At 30.5% G+C, this 14029-nt stretch overlaps 1 long non-coding RNA gene across 1 annotated transcript; it reads right to left on the reverse strand.

The window, feature by feature from the left end:
• Window positions 1–10977: 10977 nt before the first annotated feature.
• LOC111206583 lies at window positions 10978–12392 on the reverse strand. The gene is made up of 2 exons (XR_002658885.2): window positions 11343–12392; window positions 10978–11258 (listed from the first exon to the last, which is right to left on the reverse strand). It is a non-coding gene; the product is annotated as an uncharacterized LOC111206583 (long non-coding RNA).
• Between the last annotated feature and the right edge of the window lie 1637 nt (window positions 12393–14029).

Raw genomic sequence — 14029 nt, forward strand, 5'->3', positions numbered from 1 at the left:
TGATCCAACGAGGGTCAAAACCCATTTTGTGGAGAAGAGCCTCAATAAAATTCTATTCTATCCGGGCATATGCTTTACTCATATACGTTTTAATCGCCATAAACTTATTTTGACAAGATTTGTTAGCTCTCAGTCCATGGAACATTTCCTGCGCAATAAGAATGTTATCCGAAATTAACTTTCCTGCCACAAAAGCCGATTGTGTTTCCGATATTAGTCGTGGGAGGCAAATTTTCATTCTTTGACACAAGACTTTTGAAATAATCTTGTAACCAACATTACACAGACTTATCGGCCTTAAATCTGTCATCCTAGTGGGTCTTTCCATCTTCGGAATCATACAAATATTGGTTATATTTAACCGTGGATCCAGATCACCTGAGACCAGAAAATTATTCACCATTTCGACCACATCATTCTTAATAATATGCCAGGAGTGCTGGAAGAAAAGAGCTGTCATTCCATCAGGACCTGGTGCTTTCTCAGGATGCATCATAAATAGAGCTTGTCGAACCTCTTCCTCAGTTGCTATTCTCAGTAGCAATTGATTCATTTGAGGGGAAATGGAAGGTACAACCTCCTCAAGATAACCCTCAAACTCCGTCGGAGTAGTACTCCTAAAAAGTCCATCAAAATAATCGACCGCCACTTTTTCAACCCCATTCTCGTCTGTAATCCAGTTGCCCACGTCATCATGAAGTCCCACTATTTTATTACGAACCCGGCGTTGCTTCGTTAGTGCATGATAGAACTTAGTATTAAGATCTCCTGATGAATACCACATATTCCTACTTTTCTGATGCCAATATTCTTCCTCATCCTTATAAGCCTCCTGAAGTTTCCTAGAAACCTCAAGAATATCTTCTTGTGATCTATTATTATCTGTTTGTACTTCTTCTAACACCTGTTGAAGATCTTTAATTTTGTCCTTCCCATAAGGTGGATTATCTTTCCGCCATGAAGATATCTCATGCCGGCAATTACTAATTTTTGTAACAAAATCCTCAGCTTGTCCTCCCTGGTTTCCTGTCCATCCTGACATAATTGAATCCATAAGACCCTCTTGACCAATCCACCGCTTATCGAACCTAAATTGTCCCCTTTTTCTTCTTTGTATTTTATCATCCAGAAAGGCCACTACGAGTCGATGGTCTGATCCCACCAACCTCAAATATTCCGTATAAGAACATGGGAACAGCGTATGCCACTCCTCATTTGCCAGAGCTCGATCCAGTCTACATCTTACCATCACCGCTCCTTTTCCTTTACCTCTCCGTCCTTGCCATGACATAGTATTTCCACGGGCAGGAAATTCTAATAATCCACTATTTCGTATCATATTGTTGAAAGATATGAAAGAGGTCGCACATCTCACAGCACCCCCATCTTTTTCATGATTCCCTGTAATCTCATTTAAGTCTCCTATAATAAACCAAGGTTCCGATCTCGACAAACCATACCTGGTCAATCTCTCCCAAACCTGATCTCTTAATTTTTGAACCGGTTCTCCATAGACAAAGGTGAGAAAAACTTGTTTTCCATTGGCCACCGCTTCAATATCTATCATTCTATTACTAGAATATAGAATTTTAACTTGATATTCATTATTATAAAAAAGCGCCAAACCCCCACTCCTCCCAGAAGGATCCACAGTGACCATACTATCATAACCAAAGTGAGATTGATATTTTTGTACAAAATCAAAATCCGGTTTCGTCTCTGATAAGAATAGAAAGTCCGGTCTATGTTAATGCCATATCTCCCGAAGATAACTTATGGTCCAATGACTCCCGATTCCTCTGCAATTCCAACTTAATATTTGCATATATTAAAGCGGGGAATTTGCTCCTTCGAGCATGAGAATTCGGGTTTAAAGAGACCCGAAAAATTCTTTGAATTAACCATCTGAAACACAATCTTACGCCATTTGAAACCATCATCCTGAAAAATCCAAAAACCACAAGCATAACGAACACAATGAAAAACTTCATCATATTTAATACTTGACCAGCCATCGTGGAAGGCGTTGCACGAAAGCAATATTATAACCACTGAACTAAAGGAAACCATAAGCCCGAGTACACCATTGAGAATACTCATGTCCCGCAAATCTTTATAAGAGCAACATTGAAGATTGCATGAAAATAATGACATACATTCTCGTTTTATGAGTTTTACATGCAACTGATTTAAATAAAATTTGCTTGCCAAGTCTGCAACTCTAATTCCCATATGATTCCACAATTTTCCAATCTTCCACATCAAAATGACGCCAAAACCAAAAAAATTGAAAACCTTTTACTACTTAAAGTCATCTGATGATTCAATAGGTCAGACCCATCATTGTGTCCTAAATTTGGCTCTACTGAATTCCATTGTGTACCATAACTCTCCCTTGTTTGCCACCAATCACTATTCCAACCACAGTTATTAGGAACAGTTTCTGTATGACTCCAATACCCAACCAATATAAAAATAAACAAGCGAAATTCTTCACCAAATTGGTCATTTGCTATCGAGTCTATAGACAAAAGGCGTGAGCTCCCTGTCCATCCCAATCCAAACAACATGTTCAAATACCCTCCATTTCCCGGATTATTCCCATTGTCAAGATGAATCATTAGCATTGAACTCGTCGATCCTAAATCTGTTGAATTAATACTCGCCAGATCCGCGTAAAGCTCCTCAACAGGCCTTGTTACCATTCTTGCATCAATCTGATCCAACCTGAGAACACTCCTTAGAACCTTTGCCATGTATGAATCTACTCTCTGTGACTGGTTTGATGAGACCAAACATGGAACTTGATTCCATGTAAGTAACCCAGACGAACCAATCCAAAACCACATCCATTGAACAGTCCGAATTGTTAAAAACAGCTGCAGATCATGGCACAGTGACCAGAGATAAATAGAAACGTGATTGTGATGCAAAACCATGTCCATTCCAATTCTCAATAAGACGCCATAACACTTCTGGGATTTTTGGCTACCGTAAATCACAAGATCCCTGAACCAATAGGATCCAAATTTCAATCCTAACTTTAAACCTATAGGCCCAGCAAGGCAAATATATATCTTAACTAAAGAGAGAACATCCATTCCTGCTTCATGCCAAAGGAATATTAACATAAACTTGCCGGTCTTAGCTTGCCCAATTAAATGATAAAAAATCAGTATCCAAGAAACACTCGAACAAAATAAGAACCAAAAACAGAGACCCATTAACCGTATTCTCCATATTTGTTGATCTATGCAATGTATCCTCAATGAACATCTCCCAAAATTTGCAGTAAAACTAAGTCCAGTTGAAACAAGAGTAATGTGAATGCTACATAAGAGGAGCGTTAAGAAGCTCCATATTAATAATTGACTCAGCACCTGCCTTTGTACGTGGTTTGATGATACCAGACATACAAACAGTTTCTCCCCAGGAATTAAAACCAACTCCAACCAGTATCTAATCCTCCCCAAACCACTCCTTTGTACGTGGTGTCCTTTATACCCCATTTGAGAGATAGAGATTCGATTTAAACAAAGAATGAGAATCTGAATCACAGATCTTCTCACAAACCATCGCCAAATCGTTCCAACAACACCTTGATACCCAAATCTCCTTGGGAGATCCTTTGATACATCCCTTTTTAAAACTTCCTTATCCAAATGAACGCTCCCGAAACCATCTCCCTGATCAACCCCGAGCAGATCCCGACCCCCCGACTCCGTTTGATTCCACAAATCCCACCAATCCCACCAATCATGAGCCATCGAAACCCTAGGTAAAAATCGCCGCCATCGTGATGAATGTCATGAAAAAAAATATATATATATATATGTTATTTTTACTTTTACACTCAACTTCTTAAATCTTTTGTTTTCAATAAATGAATCAGTTTTTGTCAAAAAAAAAATGAATCAGTTAAAAGGTTCTTGATTTTTTCAGAGTATTACAGATTGATATCACATTTTTCTTTTGCTTTTAAGAAAATACAAACATAAAATAAAATATTCCTTCAATTAAAATAAATAAATATATAATAAGATATATTACCTGTAATTGTAGGAAAAAGGCTTATGAGAGTAAAGACCATCAACAGAGACAACAGAAGAGATAAACTTTTCTTGGTTGCCATGTTATCTATGTATAAGTTAGAATAACTCTTTGCTGAATATCCTTCAAAGAAACAAAACATACAGATTTTACCATGAACATTAGACGAGATTCTGGTGTAAGAACTCTTAGAGAAAAAAATTCTGATGAAATACATACTTTTACATATATTAAAACGTATATACATTTACAATATGAATAAATACAAGTACAAAAAAAAAAATTGTATATTAAAAAAGAAGAAGAATTTCTAACTTGATTTACCTTTTGGTATTATGTATTTTTGTTCTTATTGTGAGTTGATCGTATGCTCTCATTGTGTTTATATATATATATATATATACTAGGATAAGACCTGCGCCTTGCGCAGGGTAAGTTTATTTGTATATATTATCGATAGTTTCTTTTATATATTTGATCATTTTATTTATATATATATAATATTTTTTGTTGTTATTATATAATTTCTTTCCGATGGATCGGATCAATTTTTATTAAAAATAATGGAACAAAACTATAATTAATACATCATGGGTTGATCGGATCGGACATTAAACAAATTATGACATAAAAACATTATTTTTTCTATCGAACACATTCTTTAAAAAAATGAACAGTATTGTTTTCACAGTTGAATTATTTTGACTTTTATCTTCCATATGGTTTTGAAAGCTTTCAAATCAACCATCGAATTGATACATGTCATTTTAATGTTTTTAGTCGTATACTGAAGGAAAACTTACATTTTTGTATTTTAACGTCGTTTTAAAAAATTCAAAATATAACATATAAGAAAAAATCTAACATATAAGAAAAATATAACATATAAGGTGTCCTCATTTTTGTATTTAAATTCGTTTAAAAAAAATATAACATATAAGGTTTTCTATTTTTGTAATTTAAAGTCATTTTAAAAAATTCAAAATATAACATATAAGAAAAAATCTAGTTTTTTAATTATATGGTTAATGTGATTGTTTATTTTTTTAATAATATAAAATTAAAAAAAATGAAAAATGATGCTAAAATTGTTATCAAATCTTTATTATTCATAATCATTAATTGTCATATATATGTAAATCATATTAGGTAATTTCGTAGCTTTTATTTAGGGAAAGGATACACACTTCTTATATTTTAGGTTAATATAATGTTCTCTAGTGGACATTAAACTAATTATGACATAAAAACCTTATTTTTTCCCTCGAACACATTCTTGAAAAAGTGAACAGTATTGTTTTCACAATTGAATTATTTTGACTTTTATCTTACATATGGTTTTAAAAGCTTTCAAATCAACCATCGAACTGATAAATGTCATTTTAATGTTTTTAATCGTATAATTAAGGAAAACTTACATTTTTGTAATTTAAAGTCGTTTTAAAAAATTCAAAATATAACATATAAGAAAAAATCTAACATATAAGAAAAATATAACACATAAGCTGTCCTCATTTTTCTATTTTAAAGTCGTTTAAAAAAAATAACATATAAGGTTTCTTCATTTTTGTAATTTAAAGTCATTTTAAAAAATTCAAAATATAACATATAAGAAAAAATCAAATTTTTTTATTATATGGTTAATGTGATTGTTTATTTTTTTTAATAATATAAAATTAAACAAAAATGAAGAAGGATGCAAAAATTGTTATCAAATCTTTATTATTCATAATCATTAATTGTCATATATATGTAAATCATATTAGGTAATTCTGTAGCTTTTATTTAAGGAAAGAATACACACTTCTTATATTTTAAGTTAATATAATGTTCTCTAGTGGACATTAAACAAATTATGACATAAAAACCTTATTTTTTCCATCGAACACATTCTTGAAAAAAGTGAACAGTATTGTTTCCACAGTTAAATTATTTTGACTTTTATCTTCCAAATGGTTTTGAAAGCTTTCAAATCAACCATCGAATTGATACATGTCATTTTAATGTTTTTAGTCGTATATTTAAGGAAAACTTACATTTTTGTAGTTTAAAGTCGTTTTAAAAAAATTCAAAATATAACATATAAGAAAAATATAACATATAAGGTGTCCTCATTTTTGTATTTTAAAGTCTTTTTAAAAAAAAATATATATATATATAACATATAAGGTTTCCTCATTTTTGTAATTTAAAGTCATTTTAAGAAATTCAAAATATAACATATAAGAAAAAATCTAATTTTTTTATTATATGGTTAATGTGATTGTTTAATTTTTTTTAATAATATAAATTTAAACAAAAATGAAGAAGGATGCATAAATTGTTATCAAATCTTTATTATTCATAATCATTAATTGCCTTATATATGTAAATCATATTAGGTAATTCCGTAGCTTTTATTTAAGGAAAGAATACACACTTCCTATATTTTAGGTTAATATAATTTCTCTAGTGTTATATAATTATGGAATAATGTGACACCATTAGATTAAACTATACTTTATATTAGATGCTCTAGAATTCTTTGAAATGAAATTTAGAAGGCATTTAGAGTGCCACCTAGGATTTGAGGTTTTTTTTAATTAATACAAAATTAAGGTTCTAATTTTTCAAATGCTTCTCAATTAATATATAGGGGATATATATTCATGACAAATCTTCCATATTTGGTAAAACATCTTTTTTTTTTTTTTTTTTTTGACAACATCAACTAAAAACTAACTAGAAACTCCAACCGGTCTAGCAAGCCAAACCGGTGGGATTGAATCGACATAAAGCAAAGCTGAAGGAGAACTCCTCGCACCGCGTGCAAGCTTGTCCGCCAATGTATTTTTTGCTCTAAGGATATGTCTGATCCGGAAGTGAGGGAAGAAAGTCTTACTGCGATTGAATTCTTCTATATGTGTAGAGAAAGCAGGTCATTCATCAGGTGTCGACACCATCTTCACCAGCTGAGAACAATCCGTTGCAAACACTACATCAGAAAATTGGAGGGTCTTCATGCATTCCATTGCCCAGATTTGTGCTATACTCCTCATTATGTTATGGTTTCCATAATAAAACTTCCATTGTAAATTTCTGAACGAAATTAATATTTACTATATATGGATGGTATAATCTTTTTCTTTTCCGTTTACATAATATATATATATATATATATATATATAATCTTTCGTATTATGTAAACGTTTCCATAACAAAAAAAAAATTGACAGCAAATGTGTATAATTTTTGTTTTTAATATATACTAGATTTTGATCCGCATGATTACTTGCTAGTTTATAAAAAAAATTCAAATAAAAATATAATTTCCTAAATATTTTATGTATTTAGGTTTTGTACATTGTGTGTATAAAATTTAAAATGGTTGTTTTTGTAAACTAACTTAAATTAGAATATTTATTTATATAACACACTATCATTATAATATTTTATTTTTAGATAAATAAATCATTATGTGACATGTGTTGTTTGTTTGTATACCTTTAGTTAAAATAATTGCAATAAAAAGTTAAAATGAACCAATAAAAATTCCAATAAACAGGTAAGTCCGTGTACATTGATTAAATTATTTTAGTTAACGGGCTAGTCTGTACACCCTTAATTAGAAATCTATAAAACTGAAACCTATACATATTTATTAGACATTCCAAGGAACCAGATTATTTTTTATGGTTTAGTTATTAGTATAGTCAAATCACTAAATAGTCAAAATGAAGAAATTTTATGTTATTTTTCAAAAAAGAAAAAGAAGAAAAATTAAATCATTGAAAATAAAAACACGTTTAAATAGTGATATGACCATATATTTGAGTTGCACCAAAAAAGACCATATATTTGAAAGAAAATATATAAAAGAATATATTAACTAAGTGGTTGGTGATATTTTTTGGATATAAATATGAATTAGAAATATTCCCTTAATCAAAACTCAAGGGCACCATATTGTAGTTTTCTTTGTAATATCATTGGAAAATTGTAAAATGTACTTTAATTTTAACAAAACAGATTACACACGATCATAATTTATGAAGAAATTATAATATTTTATTTTTAAATAAATAATCATTATATGACTGACATGTGTTGTTTGTTTGTATACCTTTAGTCAAAATTATTACAATAAAAATTAAAATGAACCAGTAAAAATTCCAATAAACCGGTAAGTCCGTGTTCATTGATTAAAATATTTTAGTCAGCAGGTTAGTCTTTATACTCTTAATTAGAAATAAAAAAACTGATAAATCTATACATATTTATGGTTTAGTAATTAGTATAATCGAATCACTAAATAGTCAAAATGAAGAAGAATTTAACCATTGAAAATAAAAACACGTTTAAATAGTGATATGACCATATATTTGAAACAAAATATATAAAAGAACTAGATGATAATCTGCGCGCATGTGCGGGTGAGTTCTTATAATAATGTTTGTTTATGAAATGGTTTTAACATTTTACAACACTACAATCTTTATCGATTATAAAATAACGAATACAAATGTTGGTAATGCAGAGAGGATATTTAGAATAAATATCTTATTTATTTAGTGTTTTATTTAGAGTTTATTTATTATTAAGATAATTATCTCTAATGTTTTAGGGTTTTTATGTTTTCTTATATATAGTCTTTGAGACTATGGTTTTATGTAGTTTAAAAGTTTATGAGTTTATTAATAAAATTGAGAGATTTCTCTTTAATCCTTGTTTTCGGCTAGATCATTGGTGATCTCAACGAATTTAAGAAGACATTGGTCTTAGGTATTCTTAGACTAAATATATCTTTGTATTATTCTAGTTTTCTGGGTATTCTCCGAATCAACGGATTTCTAATTCTATCCCTATAAAGCTTCTGCTACATCAGTTGGTATCAGAGCCATGTTGACGAGAAATCTGCAAAAGACCAATATATCCTTCGAGAGATGAATGGTATCCTATGAGTTAGGAATGAGAGGTGTGTGGCAGAGATCAAGTCAAAAGATTCTGGAAGTCAGTTGTGGGACACGAGATGAGTATCCTTAGTTCGAGGGGGAGAATGTGAGATATCAAACAAAGTCCCACGTTTGATAATTAGACAAGGAGACTCTAATATATAAAGAGATGTTCAACTCTAACTAGTACGAGGCCTTTTGGAAAAGAAATCAAAAGTAAATCCATGCGGGCTTGCCAATTAGGCACAAATTAGATAATATTGTACTAATTGAATAATATAGAGTTGGACATGGGCTTTTCAGTTTATTTCTCACATTTTATTCAAAATATTTATATTAATGATGCTTATTGCTCCAAATTAGATAATATACATATAATTATGGACAAAATCATTTGTTACTCACTTAAAATACATATCAAGTTCTTGTTTCTTGCATTAAAAAAAGTTGCATCTAAATTTTCAAAACAACAACTAAATTAATGAGGGTGATTGGTAAGTGTTGTGAGTGCTTTCCACAGCTCATTTTTTTTCTACATCCACTTTAGTTTTTCAATCATGCTTTAAGAACAAATTTAAAGCTACAACCATAAAAACTAAAATAGGAAACAAAATAGCTTTGCAAATCAATTTTTCTAGAGCTTTATATTTAGTGCTCTGGAAATAATTAATCTACAGCTACAGCAATAAAATCTACAGCTATTATTCTAAAGTCAAAAAATAAAAGCCACAACGCTTACCAATCATCCCCAATGTCTTTCTATTTTTAAAGTTTTATCTCCAAACCTATTAATAGTTTAATCTTTTAAAAATTAGAAAACTAGTTAAGTTAAAAAATATTTTAAATACAAAAACTTAAACAATGAATAATTTATTTATTTTTTCTTCAGAATTTAAATATCCGAACCCGGCCCAAAATATCTGAACCCGAACATAAAATACCGAACCCGACTCGAAGTTTAGAAATACCCGAACGGGTTCTATACCTTTATACTGAAATATCCGATACAAACCCGAACGTGTATCCGAACGCCCACCCCTATGATATATGATCATTTGTATCTTGCTCGAATAAAAAAAGTTAAACCATTGATCACAAATTTTTTAATGTGGGACTTTATCATTTTTGGTAATTTATAGTCGTTTTTAAAAATTCAAAATATAAAAATAACAAAAAAATCTATTTTTTTATTATATGCTTACTGTGATTGTTTAATTTCTTTAATAGTATAAAAATAAACAAGAAAGAGAAAGGTTAGAATTTTTTATATCAAATATATATTATTCATAATAATTAATTGTCATATATATGTTAACCATATTAGGTAATTCCGTAGCTTTTATTTATGGAAAGAAAAAATATTTTTTTGTATACTATTAATTAATTTGATAGTTAATTTAATAAAAAACATAATATATGTTTATACGGACCAACTTATTATTCTAACAATTGTAAAGGCCATTCTTGTGATGACACATGACTACGAAAACATATTGTAATGCGTCAGGATTAATATACAGGGGATTAAGTAACTCCTGCATAAATTAATTAAGTGGTTGGTGATATTTTTTGGATACAAATATGAATTAGAAATATCCTTGTAATCAAAAGTCAGTTGCACATATTGTAATTTTCTTTGTAATGTCAATGCAAATTTCTAAAATGTGTTTCAATTTTAATAGAATAGATTTCTAAAATATGTTTCAGTTTTAATAGAATAGATATAATCTTTCATATATGGAATACCAACCTCAACATCATTTAGTAAACTAACGTCTATGAAATAAATAAGATGATAATTAAACAAGGAAGAGTTGTATTTAAATATCCTTCTTTTGCTGCCTCGTTGGTTTTTCTGGAAACTGATGAGAAACAACACATGTGATTCAAAATACATACCTGAATTTAACAAGTTCACAAACATCTCTACTTAGAAAGTTAGAAACTGCTGGTGGTCAAGCCAATGTGATCACATAAGAAATATGAGAAGACCATAAACTGAAGCACACTCTGTTTGTTTGACTCAGTAAATCAAAGAGCATAGAACAACCGTAAGCAAGAATCAAAAAGTCAAAGCTAAGAGTTCTCTCAACTATCTTTAAGTTCCAACCAATACTAAAAAAATATCCCTCTAAGTCTATTCATACCTAATGTACCAAATGGATGGTTAAGAGTCACTTTTGGGCAAAGAAAAAACAGTCAAGTATTCAACTGCGCATCAAGAGTATGCAGAAATGTCCAAGTAGCCTTCTCGAGTTCATGTTTAGTCACTGGGACCTGTAGACTTGTCATGAACGAAATATGGAGTAAGTTAAAACATGTTCGTATCGAGAGAATCTATTGCAAGACTTTTCATCAGACCTTTCGAGAATGGATTATGTTCTGTGTGCGATCTGTCACACACACTGTCTTGATTAACAGAGAAGCTCAAGGGATGATAAGACCGGGTAGAGGGTTGAGACAGGGTGATCCTTTGTCTCCTATTCTTTTTGATTTACGTACTGAAGGGCTATTACATCAGCTCAATGAGGCGGAGCGTAGAGAAGAAATAAATGGTATCCAATTTTCTGAGCAAGGGCCATCAGTATATCATCTCTTTTTTGCTGATGATTCTTGGACAAAATTCGGAAATAGATCAAAAAGCTTAAAAAAATCTCCTACAAACTAAATTAATCTGTATGGACCTCTATCGTATGAATTACCATAACACCATTAATGAATTAATTAAAAAAAAAAAACAAAAACAAAAAACAAAAATCTCCGCCGGCGTAGGTTACCTCCATCGTGTTCTCTCCATCTCCACCATGATTCAAGTTTCCGTCAAGCTTCTTTCAACCAAAATCCTCTGTCTTATCTACACCAAGACCATGTTTCTACTGCGTCTTCAAACAATTTTGACCACCAATCTAAACCGTCGCAGATCTTCTTCCTCGTGGTCTCAAATGGCAATCAAGCTCACCGTTTGTCACTGCAATCGTCTTCTTCCACCATAGCAATAGAGATAGTTTCTTCTCAGAACCATCACGCTCATCATCGTGGTCGTGTTCGATTTGCGACGTCAACCGCGATCTCGAGCTTCTCTAACGGCCAACTTGTTCATATTTATGTTTAGATCCTTCAGTTTCTTTGTTTTTCTTGTTTTTGCAACAAACTATTAAATCGTAATTATTTTTCCATGAATCTACCCCAAAAATATCAATTGTATATTTCAGTCCTTCTTCACAATTGCATGAATGGTCCATTATCTTTTGGCTGTTTTCATTTACGCCCCCAAACATCCAAATTAAATAAATTTCTCCCCAAACTTATCGATTGTGCACTACAACCCTATTAATGCAATTGAACACATACATGAATTATAGATTTCATCTATTTATTTGAGATTTTTCATATTTTTGTTAAATTACTACGTTACACTCTTAATTTTACATTATAGACTTTACACTTTAAGGTTTGTTAATAATATTATCTATATTATTATGATAAAAAAACATCAAACATATTTTTACAAAGTTATGATGTGAAAATATTGGTAAAATCTTAAACTATACATATAAACGATAGATATTATTATTATATGTTAGACGAGTATTACTGGTACAATTTGTACAACTTTGACATTTCAGAAATTGATAAAAACCAATTTGATATTCCATATGAGGAAGAACAATCAAATATCCAATTAGTATGTACTCAAAAAGTTTCTCTTTATTTTTTTGTAGTTTTGGAATAAAAATTGAAAATTATTACATAATTCCATAAGTTTACATGATCTACGTTATACTTTTATGGTTTGTTAGCTTGTTTGTCTACATAATTTTTGGAAAACAAGCATGGAATATATTTTTACAAAATTGTTGATTTCATTGTAACCGGGCAAGCATGTACACATAAAGAAGTGGTACAACTGAGGTAAGTTTAAATTTTATGTGGAACAATTAGTTTATTTTGGTTTCACTGCCAATGTACAACTATGTATAAACCGGTACAACTCAAAAACTGGTACAACTATGTTTATATGATAATACCTTATACATTAGGTTTGTTTACTTGGTTGTCCACATTATTTTTGAAAAAAATAGAATCAAAGTAATTTTGCAAGTAGGTAAACATAAAGAAATGGTACAAATTAGGTAATTGTATTTCTTATATGGCACAACTAAGGCAACATAGTAACCAGGGCCTACTCAAAAATTTGTTGGTAATTGTATTTTTCTAAATTAGTGAACATGAATTTGAAAGTTAAATCCATGTAAAAATTAAAAATTTAGGGCCCTAAAAATAAAGAAATGTTGACAAAAAATGTAAAGACTAAAAATTTAAGGCCCTAGAGAATAAATAAATGTTGACCAAAATGTAAAGATTAAAAATTTAGGGCCCTAAAAAGTAAAAGAATTTTGACCAAAAATATAGGACCCTGTCCATGTGCAATCTTTGCACACCCATAGAGCCGGTACTGATAGTAACACGTAGTTAAACTAGTCATACTATTGTACCAGTGAGACTAATACTATTGTAGAAAAAATACACTACGTCTTTAAACTACAACAAATTCGAAACAAAAAAAGAATAAAGAGTAAGTGGTTCAAACACAAGTCAAAATCCAACCATGAATACTTGTGCATTCTCTTCACCTTCGTGATGGCTTCTTTATCATTTTTTTTTTTGCAAAATTCTTTCTTTGAATCCTCTTCTACTGCAACCTTTTGGCACCGTAGCTGCCTTCTTTAGTTTCGAAAACAAAAAAAAAATGAAGATACATTTTAAAAAAAAATAGTACAACTAGTACAACTAAAACAACTAATAACTATTGAAGAGATGAAAATTAGATTAATTTTTATAAGAAGAATAGTTTAAATTTCTTTCAGTTGTAGGAGTATATAAACATTTTATCTTATATTCAAATCTCTCTCTCTCTCTCTCTCTCTCTCTCTCTCTCTCTCTCTCTCTCTCTCTCTCTCTCTCTCTCTCTCTCTCACGAATATAGCCTCAGTAAGTCGCCTGTAAGTCGTCTGAGTCGTCTGAGATGCTAGAAGTCTTCTAGACGA

This window comes from Brassica napus, chromosome C5 (genome assembly GCF_020379485.1).
Source record: "Brassica napus cultivar Da-Ae chromosome C5, Da-Ae, whole genome shotgun sequence".
In the NCBI taxonomy this organism is placed as follows: domain Eukaryota; kingdom Viridiplantae; phylum Streptophyta; class Magnoliopsida; order Brassicales; family Brassicaceae; genus Brassica; species Brassica napus.